Source organism: Photinus pyralis, unplaced genomic scaffold, assembly GCF_008802855.1.
Source record: "Photinus pyralis isolate 1611_PpyrPB1 unplaced genomic scaffold, Ppyr1.3 Ppyr1.4_LG4, whole genome shotgun sequence".
In the NCBI taxonomy this organism is placed as follows: Eukaryota; Metazoa; Arthropoda; class Insecta; order Coleoptera; family Lampyridae; genus Photinus; species Photinus pyralis.
The window spans coordinates 1,317,911-1,333,837 of NW_022170511.1; the positions used below are offsets into that span (position 1 = coordinate 1,317,911).

The 15,927-nt window shown below is 35.3% G+C and overlaps 1 long non-coding RNA gene across 2 annotated transcripts; it reads right to left on the reverse strand.

The window, feature by feature from the left end:
* Positions 1–2,201: 2,201 nt before the first annotated feature.
* LOC116168126 lies at positions 2,202–11,970 on the reverse strand. Of its 2 annotated transcripts, XR_004144711.1 has the most exons (4): positions 11,061–11,148; positions 3,289–3,326; positions 2,876–3,195; positions 2,202–2,539 (listed from the first exon to the last, which is right to left on the reverse strand). It is a non-coding gene; the product is annotated as an uncharacterized LOC116168126 (long non-coding RNA). The 2 variants fall into 2 exon arrangements; XR_004144712.1 differs by lacking the exons at positions 3,289–3,326; positions 11,061–11,148 and adding an exon at positions 11,837–11,970.
* Between the last annotated feature and the right edge of the window lie 3,957 nt (positions 11,971–15,927).

The window sequence follows — 15,927 nt, forward strand, 5'->3', positions numbered from 1 at the left end:
GGTGGTTATTTTACATTAAATTGAATATTATTAAGCAAATAAGGGTAAAGTCCTCACCGTCCTTCTGGTCAACTTGCCTGAATTTCTTCGTTGGCTGCGACACGAGTTCATCCCCCTAAAAACAGAGAAAGGGTCGTTATTTTACATTAAATTGGATATTATTAAGCAAATAAGGGTAAAGTTTTCACCGTCCTTCTGGTCAACTAGCCTGAATTTCTTCGTTGGCTGCGACACGAGTTCATCCCCCTAAAAACAGAGAAAGGGTGGTTAATTTACATTAAATTGAATATTATTAAGCAAATAAGGGTAAAGTTTTCACCGTCCTTCTGGTCAAGCCTGAATTTCTTCGTTGGCTGCGACACGAGTTCATCCCCCTAAAAACAGAGAAAGGGTCGTTATTTTACATTAAATTGGATATTATTAAGCAAATAAGGGTAAAGTTTTCACCGTCCTTCTGGTCAACTTGCCTGAATTTCTTCGTTGGCTGCGACACGAGATCATCCCCCTAAAAACAGAGAAAGCGAAGTAATTTTACACTAAAAAAAATATTCATGGTTGTTTTATATATTCTTTATTCTTTATACACTAAATTGAACAGTTTTAAGCAAAAAGGGGAGAAGTCCTCACCGTCCTTCTGGTCAACTTGCCTGAATTTCTTCGTTGATTTCGAGACGCGATTATCCCCCTAAAAAAGAGAAAGGGTCATTATTTTACATTAAATTGAATAATATTAAGCAAATAAGGGTAAAGTTTTCACCGTCCTACTGGTCAACTTGCCTGAATTTCTTCGTTGGCTGCGGCACGAGTTCATCCCCCTAAGAACAGAGAAAGGGTGGTTATTTTACACAAAAAAAATATATTCGTGGTTCTTTTATATGATCTTTATTCATATTATACAATAAATTGAACAGTTTTAAGCAAAAAGGGGAGAAGTCCTCATCGTCTTTCTGGTCAACTTGCCTGAATTTCTTCGTTGGCTGCGACACGAGATCATCCCCTAAAAACAGAGAAAGGGTGGTTATTTTACATTAAATTGAATATTTTAAGCAAATAAGGGTAAAGTTTTCACCGTCCTTCTGGTCAACTTGCCTGAATTTCTTCGTTGGCTGCGACACGAGATCATCCCCCTAAAAACAGAGAAAGGGTGGTTATTTTACATTAAATTGAATATTATTAAGCAAATAAGGGTAAAGTTTTTACCGTCCTTCTGGTCAACTAGCCAGAATTTCTTCGTTGATTTCGACACGAGATCATCCCTCTAAAAAAGAGAAAGGGTCGTTATTTTACACTAACGTGATAATTTTTAAATCAAATAAGGGTAAAGTTCTCACCGTCCTTCTGGTCAACTTGCCTGAATTTCTCCGTTGGCTGCGACACGAGTTCATCCCCCTAAAAACAGAGAAAGGGTGGTTAATGTACATTAAATTGAATATTATTAAGCAAATAAGGGTAAAGTTTTCACCGTATTTCTGGTCAACTTGCCTGAATTTCTTCGTTGGCTGCGACACGAGATCATCCCCCTAAAAATAGAGAAAGGGTGGTTAATGTACATTAAATTGAATATTATTAAGCAAATAAGGGTAAAGTTTTCACCGTCCTTCTGGTCAACTAGCCTGAATTTCTTCGTTGGCTGCGACACGAGTTCATCCCCCTAAAAATTGAACAGTTTAAAGCAAAAAGGGGAGAAGTCCACACCGCCCTTCTGGTCAACTAGCTTGAATTTCTTCGTTGATTTCGACACGAGATCATCCCCTAAAAACAGAGAAAGGGTGGTTATTTTACATTAAATTGAATATTATTAAGCAAATAAGGGTAAAGTTTTTACCGTCCTTCTGGTCAACTTGCCTGAATTTCTTTGTTGGCTGCGACACGAGATGATCCCCCTAAAAACAGAGAAAGGGTGGTTATTTTACATTAAATTGAATATTATTAAACAAATAAGGGTAAAGTTTTTACCGTCCTTCTGGTCAACTAGCCAGAATTTCTTCGTTGATTTCGACACGAGATCATCCCTCTAAAAAAGAGAAAGGGTCGTTATTTTACACTAACGTGATAATTTTTAAATCAAATAAGGGTAAAGTTCTCACCGCCCTTCTGGTCAACTTGCCTGAATTTCTTCGTTGGCTGCGACACGCGATCATCCCCCTAAAAACAGAGAAAGGGTGGTTATTTTACATTAAATTGGAATATTATTAAGCAAATAAGGGTAAAGTTTTCACCGTCCTTCTGGTCAACTTGCCTGAATTTCTTCGTTGGCTGCGACACGAGATCATCCCCCTAAAAACAGAGAAAGGGTGGTTAATGTACATTAAATTGAATATTATTAAGCAAATAAGGGTAAAGTTTTCACCGTCCTTCTGGTCAACTAGCCTGAATTTCTTCGTTGGCTGCGACACGAGTTCATCCCCCTAAAAACAGAGAAAGGGTCGTTATTTTACATTAAATTGAATATTATTAAGCAAATAAGGGTAAAGTTCTCACCGTCTTTCTGGTCAACTAGCCTGAATTTCTTCGTTGGCTGCGACACGAGTTCATCCCCCTAAAAACAGAGAAAGGGTGGTTATTTTACATTAAATTGGATATTATTAAGCAAATAAGGGTAAAGTTTTCACCGTCCATCTGGTCAACTTGCCTGAATTTCTTCGTTGGCTGCGACACGAGATCATCCCCCTAAAAATAGAGAAAGGGTGGTTATTTTACATTAAATTGAATATTCATAAGCAAATAAGGGTAAAGTTTTCACCGTCCTTCTGGTCAACTTGCCTGAATTTCTTCGTTGGCTGCGACACGAGATCATCCCCCTAAAAACAGAGAAAGGGTGGTTATTTTACATTAAATTGGAATATTATTAAGCAAATAAGGGTAAAGTTTTCACCGTCTTTCTGGTCAACTAGCCTGAATTTCTTCGTTGGCTGCGACACGAGTTCATCCCCCTAAAAACAGAGAAAGGGTGGTTATTTTACATTAAATTGGATATTATTAAGCAAATAAGGGTAAAGTTTTCACCGTCCATCTGGTCAACTTGCCTGAATTTCTTCGTTGGCTGCGACACGAGATCATCCCCCTAAAAATAGAGAAAGGGTGGTTATTTTACATTAAATTGAATATTCATAAGCAAATAAGGGTAAAGTTTTCACCGTCCTTCTGGTCAACTTGCCTGAATTTCTTCGTTGGCTGCGACACGAGATCATCCCCCTAAAAACAGAGAAAGGGTGGTTATTTTACATTAAATTGAATATTATTAGGCAAATAAGGGTACAGTTTTCACCGTCCTTCTGGTCAACTTACCTGAATTTCTCCGTTGGTTGCCACACGAGATGATCCCCCTAAAAACAGAGAGTATCCCCTATTATCAACAGCGTCTTAATGATCTAGTACATTTTGTCAACAGTGCAAAATGAACAAATCGCTCAATTTAGTTGTGTTCCCCCGTTCCCCGTGTGAATGTATGTATGAGACCAACTTAATTTAAACTTCTCACAAAACTTGTAAAATTAATGGATTAGAATGACTCGCAAGAACTTTAAATTCGACTTATGACGCTTAAATCTGAGTGAAGTGCACTTATCGCAGCTTCCCTGCCGGTTATTCGTAACACCTTTTTATACCGAAACGATTTCGTTCCCGCATGTCCTGCAGGAGTACTTTTGGGAAACGGCAAAAAAAAGGTGTCGAGTCGAGTTTTACACGAGAATAGTAACAAACTTCCTTTTCCCATTGAAATTGGGGAAACGGCCGTCCATCTATTTACACAAGCCGCAAAAGCGCATCGATATTATTACAAATTGTTTGCACCATTGTGTCATAACAATCGAGGAAAAAAAAATCGCCCAAGCAAGCTAAAGGTCCGCGCCGACCTCGACAATCGTACGTATTATACACAATGGAACGTTCAACTATACATGGGGGTACTCGAGGACAGCTGCCAAAATCCGGCTATTTATTAAACATACGTGTTAATCTGAGCACACAGAGAGCGATTTCGGGTCTTAGTCCCGGGGGTTTTAGGGATATTAACTACGAATACTGTTGCCGGTATTTATGCGGGGTGTGCGGTTGTTATGCCTCGGTTACACTAACATGTTTATTATTATTGGAATGAGCGAGCTTTTGCGGGTTGATTGAGCGATTATTATTCTGGTTAAGGGTAGAAGAACTTTGTCGATTATTTAACGACCGCGGGACGCATTCTAACTTGTGCTTTTTATCGTACGTCATTTTAGCCTATCTTTTTTCTACAGTAAACGCGAAATGCAATTGCTACGAGCACATTAGATTCTTGTTACTTCTGTCATCTTTAGATCGAACGAAAAAGGCGCTATGCCAGTGGCGGATTTACCAGCAGTAGGGTGGCAGATTTTATGGGGTGGCAAATTTGATCCAAAAATTTGTATCTTACAGAAATAAAAAAGATATTATTTTTATTGTACAATATTGTACAATATTTTGGTACTGTACTGCAGTATACTGAACACTCTACGTCTGTATACTTATGAAAAATTACTAAACGCTCTGTAAAATATACTTTGAGATCATGAATTTTTAAAATATCCGATCCGATCCAATATTACAATTTAAATTTAGTAGTTTTGTGTAAGCTGCGTTCCTATTGGTGAAAGAATTTTTAAAACATACCTTATAATCAGTACATGATTGGGCTTTTTTTAGCTCAGAAGGTACCCAAAAATAATGTTCTCGTGTAATTTTCACTAAATCGTGGATTGTAAAATAATGTAGAAACTGACACAACGATCTCCTAGGGCCTAGTTCACAATAATCATGCTAATAAGGGAAAACTGTTTTAATGAAGACGATAGAACACAAATCAAAGTTGCAATTTCATTGTTAGAATAAAATCACGTAATATTTCGAACTGGGATACAGAATTTCCGTTAGTCAATAGGGACGTCAAATACTGGCGGCAAATTTGTAAATCCGCCACTGCGCTATGCAATACAATAAGTCAGAATGTAATAAAATCTGAGTAAATTAGGTAGGTATAAAGAAATCCAATCTCGAAACACGCAAACCCATAATCGATGGTTGTCCAAATCGCGAGAGGGAAAAAGTATAATTATTGATCGTGCTATACGCGAGGGGTTAATTCGAAGGGGCGAGAGGGTGACGAATTAACATAAATTGAGGAAAAATTAAAGTTGACGTAATTGAATTGAGACAATAATACGCGATCGTGAGAGTTTACAGCAGTCGCTCGGTCAAGTTTTCATTTATTTATACACGAACACGTCCATGAATATTTTAACGCTTGATTGCTGCTTCATGACCCCAAAATATGGATAAAAACACTCGACACGCAAACTATATTTTACCAATAATGTTGCCAAATCAGTATTCATTATTCAAATCGTTAAAAATAGCTGGAACGTGGAAATTTAATAGTTTTGCCTACCATATTTTGTTAGTGCTTGGCGTTTTTAATTTCTATATTATAATTTGGAGATTTGTTGGCCGCCAGAGAGCGATATTTTATGTTTTTTTTATAATATATAAACAGTGGTCGCACACTATCGTGTTAGTTTTGACAAGCCCCAATTCGTTTCTGTTTGATCATCTAAATCCTGAGACTATTAATCCTTATTTAATGAAAAAACTACTATTTTGTTCGTCTTTATATAATTCCTTCTACTAGTTGGTAAAATTACTTTTTTTCGCGGTACTTCTACAAGGTGCAAAGTCTAGACAAGGTCTGAAACTACTGACATTTATTTCGCCTACTCTAAACGCGAAGGTTTAAAAGGATGGATCGACAAAGTGCATCAGGTTTCGGCCCCAAATATTCATCCCCGGTATATCCATCCCAGAAATAATCGTCACCGGATTATTTACCTTTCAAAAACCCCGCATGGTTTCCCTGGAAAATTCATGTATTCGCTCCCTCGCTTGAGTATTCCTCTTCCAAAGAAAATGCCCAAACCCTAGGGAACGATCACTATCGCAATCATTTCACGAATTAATCTCCATAATCGGTACAAAAAAGAATTCCAGGCTTACGAACTTGGAATTTCATTTCGGAATCGCGACTTTTGGTTCATCCCTTAAATTTTGAAATTTTGCCTATGAATGTTTCGGTCTGAAACTACCTCTTTTTCGTGGCCAGTGCTTTTAATTCTCTCTCGTTCTGTTTTCATCCACTAAATCTTAAAATTAAGCGTTTCAAATTCACGACGACCGCACATTGAAATTTACAATGGCTTTTCAAACGGAATTTTCGCCCTCATTAATCATACATTCATGCGAAGTAAAAAGATTTACGCCGAGTAACTTCAGCACATTGGTCAGTACTTTCCAAAAGGCCATAGCTATGAGTTCTATGTTTTTCTTTACTAGGGGCATCTATGGTTAATATTTCAAAGCAATATCTTCATAAATAATGTTTACAATATGAGATATGTTTGCTTTTAACAGAAGCATCTGTGATTCAAATTTCAAAAAAATATTTCGATAAATAAGACAGTTGCTAGACAGTTTACTAAAAGTATATGTGGTTAAAGTTTCAATAAAATATAGGGTGTCCATTATGCATGGAGTAAAGTATATATCTCGGTAAATATCGAATGTATACAAAATATTTCTATATGGTAGTGTTTAACATTAGGTATATTTCCCATAATAAGACAGCATTCAGTTGTTTTTAATTCATAAAACTAATGAATTACGAAAAACAATTGAATTTTTTTAAATGACAGTGCATCTTTTCATTGGGCTCATTTGATAAAGATTTTTTTTTCTTTTCACAATGAATGTTCAAAACCAGTAACTTCAAGGCAGTGCATGGCACAAAAAGCTTGAAATAAAAATTAATTTCTTCTACACGGGTTCTAACGTGTTGAAAAGAAAAAAATCTCAATCAAATGAGCCTAATGAAAGTGTGCATTGCTATTTAAAAAAATTCAATTGTTTTTCGTTATTCATTTGTTTTCTAAAATAAAAACAATGAAATGCTGCCTTATTATGTGAAATTAAATGTTAAACAACTTTTATATAGAAAAATTTTGTATACAGTCGATATTTACCGAAATATACAGGGATATTTATCAAGAAGTTTTCCTATGTCTACTTTTAAATGACAAAATGTCTTCTGAATGTAACCAAAATAACCTCTTTAAAAAAATAGATATCTTAATTTGAATATTGCTGCTTTAGCTTCCGTATTTATTGGTATAGTGATGGTGGCAGTAAGAGATTTATTTTTTGTTAAGTCAATTCAAACTGATTAATCTGACAGCAAGATGTTTATTCGATTTAAAAAGTTATTTTGTATGCATAAACTTAGTCGCCCTTCAGAAGAGATATTGGCATTTGAAAGTAGACATAGGGAAAAACAGTATACGGGGTGTCAATTTTAAAACTTGCAGTCGGCCATATTTCCCAAAGTAAAGAAGATATTGAAAATTACACAAAACCGTTTTGGGGGGTATCAAGGGGGAATCAGAATAACGTTATGAGTGACAACCCCCCACCCCCTTAACTCCCATCCCCCCCCCCTCTTCAAAAATCCTAAATAGCAACCCCATACTTGTGACACATCGTTGGAAAGCTACTGAAAAATTCTTTCCAGTGGTGCCAATGAAGTCAATATTCATTAAAGACAATTTAACAAAAATTTAATTATTAACAAAAAAAACTAAATGTTGTCATTGAGGGATTTATGGCAAATTGACCAAGAACTTCAAACTGAGCTGCTTCTTTAAGCAATCTTGGTTGCTTTCTTTTTCTATTGATAATAGATTCCGTTTCTTCGAATTTAGCGACCAAATCTTGAACATAGGTATGGCTTGATTTTTTTTTTGTTAATTATAAAATCTTTGTTAAATTGTCATAATGAATATTGACTATTGGTACCACTGGAAAGCATTTTCCAGTAGTTTTCCAACGATGTGTCACAAGTATGGGGTTGTCATTTAGGATTCTCTGCACCACAAAAACATTTTTTTGCTTCATTTTAGTACTCCTTTTTCGGAAATCAATTACAATACAGTTTTTTTTTAAATTGCAGCTGATAATTAAAACTTTTGATTGAGACGTCCGATCGAAAAAGTACGAATTGTTTTAGATTCTACGCACCAAAATTAATAAGAAAAAGTGTTTTCCCGAGAAATTTTGGTGCAGTCGATTTTTGGTAAAAAAGGAAGGTTATACACTGCCTTTTTTTGAGGCCCGAAAAAAAAATTGTCTCAGATCGACCCGGAAAAAATTTTTTTTATAGAATGTGGCCTGTAGAATCCATAATTTCAAACAGTTCCAAGATTGGGCTACTAGTTCAAAAGTTACAGCCCTTTGAATTTTCTTTCGAAATTGGTTTCTAGTCAGGGGCGGGCCAGGTGGAATTGCATAGGTTACGGGCCATTAAAGTATTAGTGTAGTAATGAAGGTGGCAGGGGGGTAGCTCTGCGGTGCACCACAAAAACATTTTTTGCTTCATTTTAAAGTACTCCTTTTTCGGAAATCAATTACAATACAGGTTTTTTTTAAATTGCAGCTGATAATTAAAAGTAACAAAATATACAATCCAAACGAGGCGCGTCGCCTATCATTGTATTTCATCACTTTCATGCTACGACAAAAAATGATAAATTCATTGTAAAACACTTCAATTAAAACAGAATTTTTTAACAACCTAACATCAACCCCAATTAGAGAAACGTGTTAATAACTTATTAATAGTGCAAGAAACTAAATACAGCCCATACTTATAAATTTCCAACGGGCCATTATGACGTACAGGCCAGGTGGCAATCGCCCCCCCCCCCCGGGCCAGTCCGCCCCTGATCCAGGCTATTGTTTATGCAGGAACAAATAAATGAATCATAATGATTGTCTGTGTGTTATATTCAGCTTAAATAACTTATAAATAGTTTTTTTAACAAACGAAAAACACGTCGATTTTGTTTGGAAGGGGGGGGGGGGGAATCTTTTATTTCAAAATTTACACCCCTGTTGTCAAGGTAAGCAGGGTTGCCACCCCTTCGATAATTTTAAATTGAACGTTGAACCGAGTGACAAGTTTCCTACACGCCTATGATTTAATTTCCAAATTCGAGCGACTGCTAATATTTCTTATAAACGTAAAAAACGCCTCGCTCAAATTTGATAGGAAATTAAGAGCCCTTTCCAATGATGTGTCACTCGACCCAACGTTCAATTTAAAATTACTGAAGGGTTGGCAACCCTGCTTAGGCGGTTGATCGCAGGGGTGTAGAATTTGAAATAAAAGATGTCCCCCTTCCAACCAAAATCGAAGTGTTTTTGCGTTTGTTTCAAAAACTATTTTCTTACGATTTATTCAGTCGGTTTCGTTTTCGTTGGGCCACCCTGTATGTAAAAATAGTGAGTTATTAAGAATCAAGTTGGCTTGCGAGGTTTGGATCTGGGACGAGCTAATGGGGCAGGTACCGTAAACGTATCTTCGAAAATTGGATCGACACGATTCAACAAGCATCGAGCACAATGTATTACCATTATTGCTAATTCAAAGCCAAAAATAAGGGCTGGGATCTTAAGAATAGATTGAGAAATATGAATATTGAATATTGAGCAAACGAGATTGTCTACAAAATACCTTATCTCAAATGGCGTTTGTTAATAGATTGTTGCACTTTGCTTGCAGTTCAACAAATGGGTTAACAATTATTTTCACTTACCTACCCGCATTGCGACACGTTTACTAATACATCAATGATAATTTTGTTCTGGTATCGTAATTCGAAACACGTGACAAAACCGCACTGTACCACGTCCGTTTATAAAATGAAATTTTGATAAAATTCGTGATCAAATTAATACAGGTGTAGTGACGTACACGGCCGATAGCATAAACATCTGTGCAGATTGGGCGCTGACTCATGCGTTATCTACTTTGCCAACGTTTAAATCGAAAAGACATCGTTTTATAATGATTACAAAATTAAAATCCGAATATTCAGAAAACTTTCCCGTTTAAAGACAATCGTTTTGTAGTTAGAAAAAAAGTACCCTTTCAGTCCTACGGTCCTACCAATTAGTTAAGAGTAAATTATCAACCCTATTACGAATTACTACTCTAATTTTAAGTTTGGATATGAGACGTACCTATTTGAAACGATTGTTGAAAACTGATGTATAAATTAGAAGAGGTGTTAACTCAAAATTTGGATGATCAAATCCAACTTGTCATAGGTACTACCACATAAAAATTACTATAACAAAGGATTCTTGCAATTGTTCTTATTCAAGTCAAGATAAACCACTTGCGTTAAAATCCAGATTAAAATTTTGATTTTTGCTAATCTCATCTTTCCCTTAGGTCGATAACGTAAAACATCTGGACAGATGAGTGGCTCACTAATTCCGAATTCGTTAGGTATATGAACGTTTAAATCGAAAAGAAACGATTAATCCCAGATATTTTTGCAACCCCTTGCCCAAACAAAAGGGGCAGCGAAACCTTTACCTTTGAGAAAGAAAATCATATTTGCGGATGTTTGGTATTTTTTTTAAGAGAATCTTTGGCAACCCTTATACAAATCACTACTTATAACTTCAACAAATTGGTTAACATTTTTCACTTACCTACCCATTGTGACACGTTATAATCTCGATACATATATTTTTATATGATCTAGCAATTCGAAAAAGACACAACCGCACTTTATCACGCCCGCTTATAAAATGAAATTTTGACAAATTCGTGTATCAAATTAGTACAGGTGTAGTGACGTATAGGCATCATCGCAATTGGGCATGAATCGTTATCTACTTTGCCAACGTTTAAATCGAAAAGACATCGTTTTATAATGATTACAAAATTAAAATCCGAATATTCAGAAAACTTTCCCGTTTAAAGACAATCGTTTTGTAGTTAGAAAAAAAGTACCCTTTCAGTCCTACGGTCCTACCAATTAGTTAAGAGTAAATTATCAACCCTATTACGAATTACTTAGTAGTCTAATTTTAAATTTGGATGATGAGACGTGCCTATGCATAATTTGAAACGATATTTGAAAACGGTATAAATTAGAAGAGATGTTAATTCAAAACTAGAAAAATCAAATTTCACTTACCACTCCATTGCACCTCGTTTGGTAAGACGAATAATTCGAAATACAACCAAAACCATACCGCACTATACGCACAATTTTAAAATACGCATTGTGAACTGAATTTGGGTACCAAATGAATACAGGTGTAAGTGACGTGTACGGCCGATAACGTAAACGCATGCGTGCATATCGTTCGCTCGTTCAGAATCAGTCACTTAAATTAAAGAAGGTTTCACCAAATCAAAACCCAGCGATTCGTCCTTATTTTTGATGTCGCTTTCTCAAACCAAGGGAGATTTTTTGAACTCCTCCCCAATTTTTTGGCTGTGTGACCTTTTTGTACGGTATTGACAGTAATGCATAACGAGGACTATTTCATTTTACCTATAAAAAAGCATTCATTCCGATGTAATGTACGTATTGGGCATAAAAATCTATCGATTATTGATCTTCTTTAATTCCGTACATATTATTCTGTTTGAAATTGAAACGCAGAACTGATACGAAGACCAGGAAGGGTGACATTCACATTTTTTAGTTCGAAATGTTATCCAGAAATTTTCTTCTTACAAGCCAAAATTTTCGCGCCTAATCTGGACTAGGTCTCGCAATGAATGTGGATTCGTACAAATATTCATTTTTACCAGATGGACTTTTTGGGTCCGTTTCTCGAACTACCCTGCGAACTACTGTTTACTGAACAGTATGGTCACAGTTGTCAATTGGACATTAACCTCCCTTTTACGCTTTTTGCTCTTGTTTTTTCAATGAAGGAAATGAAAGCTAACAATACTTACATAGGTTTTAAAACAGGAATTCTTAAATTAATAAACTGCACCCAGTGTTGGGTAGTATCTAGATCCACGATCTAGATCCATCACATGGATTTTGGGTCTGGATCTAGATCCTTGTTAGATGATGATCTCGTATCTGGAACTAAATTATATTACATTCAATCTTCCACTCGTAGATCCAACGATCAATTTTAATTTATATAAAAATATTTTTTTTGCAATATTTAACATCAGCGGCGTAAATCGTTTCTACTTAAAGAATAAATATGTCCCATTCAAGTTTTTGGGATTTTTGCGTAGACAGCTTTACGAGTAGTTTAGCTTAGGGGGTATTACCATATTACCAGTAATTGTTGACAGTACAACTAATTCATAGGCGTACCTGATGAGTTATCCGAAAAACATTTTTCTTATGCAGGTAAGCGCACCACTGTCCACTTTGCCTTAACTTCTTAAGTAGTAATTTCCTATAAGCATATACAGGGTGGTGACTTGCGTAACACATCATAGGGATTTCAATGTAATAGTATTTTACATTATTAGCCAGGTAAGTGAGTTTTTACTGGCGATAGGAGAAGTTGACTGGCGAGCCTGTCATCTCCTAGAGCCAGTAAAAACTATTACCTGGCGTATAATGTACAATATTTTATTTGTTACTCATTTGTAAACAATAGTAAACGTAAATTATTAGTTCTTAAATTGATCTCGAAAAAATGTCTAAAATATCATGTTATCCTATAGTAACAGAGACTTCGCACTAATTCTGGCCAATGAAATGACTAGATTACTAACTTGTAAAATTTTTACAGGTCAGCTGTCAGTTTTACAAGTCAGTAGCGTTTAAACGTGACGTTTACCCGTTTGCGTTTTGTCTTGTTAATCAACGTTTACAACTGAGTAACAAATAAAATTCATAACATGCGATTATTGGCTCCCCAAATTATTTTAGAGCAAAAATGTATTAAAGTTTTTTGTAGAAAAAATTTTTTTACACCAATCAACCCGTATTAGTTTTCAATTTTTTTCATATAAAGATGGAAAATTGGAAAAATAAAACCCGCATCTTTTTCAATAATCTGCGATGCCATGGAATTTTCTAAAACAAAAGATATCCAGTTATCAATTTACAGCAGTTCGAAATGGATTTTATAGCACTAACCAAGTCGATCATGATTGACTTGGTTAGTGCTTTACAGTTAATGGTGACTTATTCGAACATTTATTGTGAATTGTTAGGTATATTAGGAAACCGTTTTTCCTAATTTGGTCTTTTTTTATGTTGAATCGCTGTTCTAAATATAATACTTTTTGATAGAATTTGATTTGTTTTATAGCAGACATTCCATGGCATGACGGATATTGGCGTAGTTTTTGTATTATAAAATTCCATGGCATCACAGATTATTCAAAAAGATGCGGGTTTTATTTTTCCAATTTTCCGTCTTTATTATGCAAAAAATTGAAAACTAATACGCTTGATTGGCGTAAAAAAATGTTTTCTACAAAAAAACCTTAATAAATTTTTGCTCTCAAATAATTTGGGGAGCCAATAATCGCATGTTATGAATTTTACATTGAAATCCCTATGATGCGTTACGCAAGTCACCACCCTATATAGAATCACATTATGGGCGATAATTATGTCGCAAATTGAATGATTTGTAATGTCATTTTTGCGACAAAAAATTCAGTTCTGCAACAGGCGACTACTAAGTAAACGTAAAATCCAAGACTTTCTTGGTATTTATGCAAATTCACTTATGCACCTTGAAATTTCTCAATCTGTTTATTAAACGGCGGGTACTGGTAAAGGATTAGTAACTGTTGTGAATGTTTAAAAGGATATAGGCGGTTATTATAATTTTCAAGGAAGGACTCTTTCACTAAGGACTTACGTATAATTTTTCTTGCTGTTTTGCGAATTTTGCATCGAAAAAGGTAAAAACTGGGAAGAGGTTACACTCGCGGAACGAGATAGCGAGATAGATACATTTTCCTCATTTCGGTGTGCCATCTTTAAGATGGAAAATGAAAGTGAATTAATGGAAGCTCCGTTTATTTTAAATGGTATAAATTTAACAAAATTATTTCAAAAAATGACACTAAAGTAGTGACGCAGTGTCAACACTGCCCGTCTGGAATAAAAGGCAATGTTACGTCAACGGGGAATTTTATGAATATGCTATTGCTATAGACTATAGAGTATAGAAAGCATGCACGCAGAAAGTTAAGTTTTTTCATCATATCAAAATCTACTAAACACTTCTTTTCTTAGCAACACTAACTTTAGTGTATTTTTTTTCTTTTTTGTATTAATATTTTGTTAACTTTAACCTAAATCGTTATATTCTGATTTCTTTAGAGAAAACATCCTTCAACTTTCACGAAAGACGCTTTGTATTTTCAAAAATTCATCTTAATCTTAACATATTGTTTGTCAGAATAGATTTACTAATTATACCTAGCGGGAAACAAGTACCATTTTTGGTGTACACCAAAAATTCAAATTCAAATTAATTCACGTTAATTCAAATTAATTCAGAGGGGTGTACACCAAAAATTCAAAATTGTTTCCCCCTAGAATTATACTATGGGTTGTTCTGCAGGTTAAATACACTAATATTGGATTATATCGCTGAAGAAATGAGACCCATATGCACTGCTGAAAAGCCAGCCTTTGTTCGACGAGTAGGACTATCCTTGCGACCGGAAAACTCTAAATCATAAATTGGAAGAACGAAAATCCGCAGTAGTTGGTCATGTAAGGGAAGAATTAAATAAATAAAACCAAAAACAGCAGATGTTTGGAGTAGTAACACCGAAAGTTATCTTGGTATGATTGCCCATTATATTGACCATAATAGTTTCGAACGTAAATCTTTTGTATTGAGCTGTAGACGGTTTAAATTTTCACACACATTTGATAAAATTGCAGAAATGATCAGCCAAATTCATAATGTTAGAGATTCATAAAATTTCAGGAACCGTAACAGACAATGAAAGTAATTTTAGAAAAGCGTTTAACGTATTTGCCCCCGCCCAATTAAAATGCAATGAAGAGCTACATAATCAAAATGACGTAGATCTGAGGCGGACTGGCACGGGGGGGCGGGTGGCGATTGCCACCCGGCCTGTAGATCATAATGGCCCGTTGGAAATTTATAAGTATGTGCTGTATTTAGTTTCTTGCACTATTAATAAATTATTAACACGTTTCTCTAATTGGGGTTGATGTTAGGTTGTTAAAAAATTCTGTTTTAATTGAAGTGTTTTACAATAAATTTATCATTTTTTTGTCGTAGCATGAAAGTGCTGAAATATAATGATAGGCGACGCACCTCGTGTGGATTGTATATTTTGTTACTTTTAATTATCAGCTGCAATTTTAAAAAAAACTGTATGGTAATTTTCTATAAGAAAATTTTTTTTTCGGGTCGATCTGAGACAATTTTTTCTTCGGGGCTCAAAAAAAGGCAGTGTATTACCTTCCTTTTTTACCAAAAATCGACTACACCAAAAATTCGCGAGAAAACACTTTTTCTTATTAATTTGGGTGCGTAGAATCCAAATCAATTCGTACTTTTTCGATCAGACTTCTCAATCAAAAGTTATAGGCTAGAAACCAATTTCGAAAAAAAATTCAAAGGGCTGTATCTTTTGAACTATTAGTAGCCCAATCTTGGAACTGTTTGAAATTATGGATTCTACAGGCCACATTCTACAAGAAAATTTTTTTTCCGGGTCGATCTGAGACAATTTTTTCTTCGGGGCTCAAAATTATTAACACGTTTCTCTAATTGGGGTTGATGTTAGGTTGTTTTAATGGCCTATGCAATTCCACCTGGCCCTTAAGTACCCAGTCCGCCCCTGACGTAGATGTTAAACCATTTTCAGACTTTGAGAATGACACCCCGTACGTGTTTTTGCCCCAACATTTTAAATGTTGCTCACATACCCTCAGGCTTATTATTACTGTGGATGCGCTACCTGCCGCAGAAAATACAAGATACAAAAAAATTCACGATTTAGTTTTACAAAAAGTTTTCTCTTTGTGGAATCTAGTAAGTCGATCCACTAAAGCATCGGACGTAGTG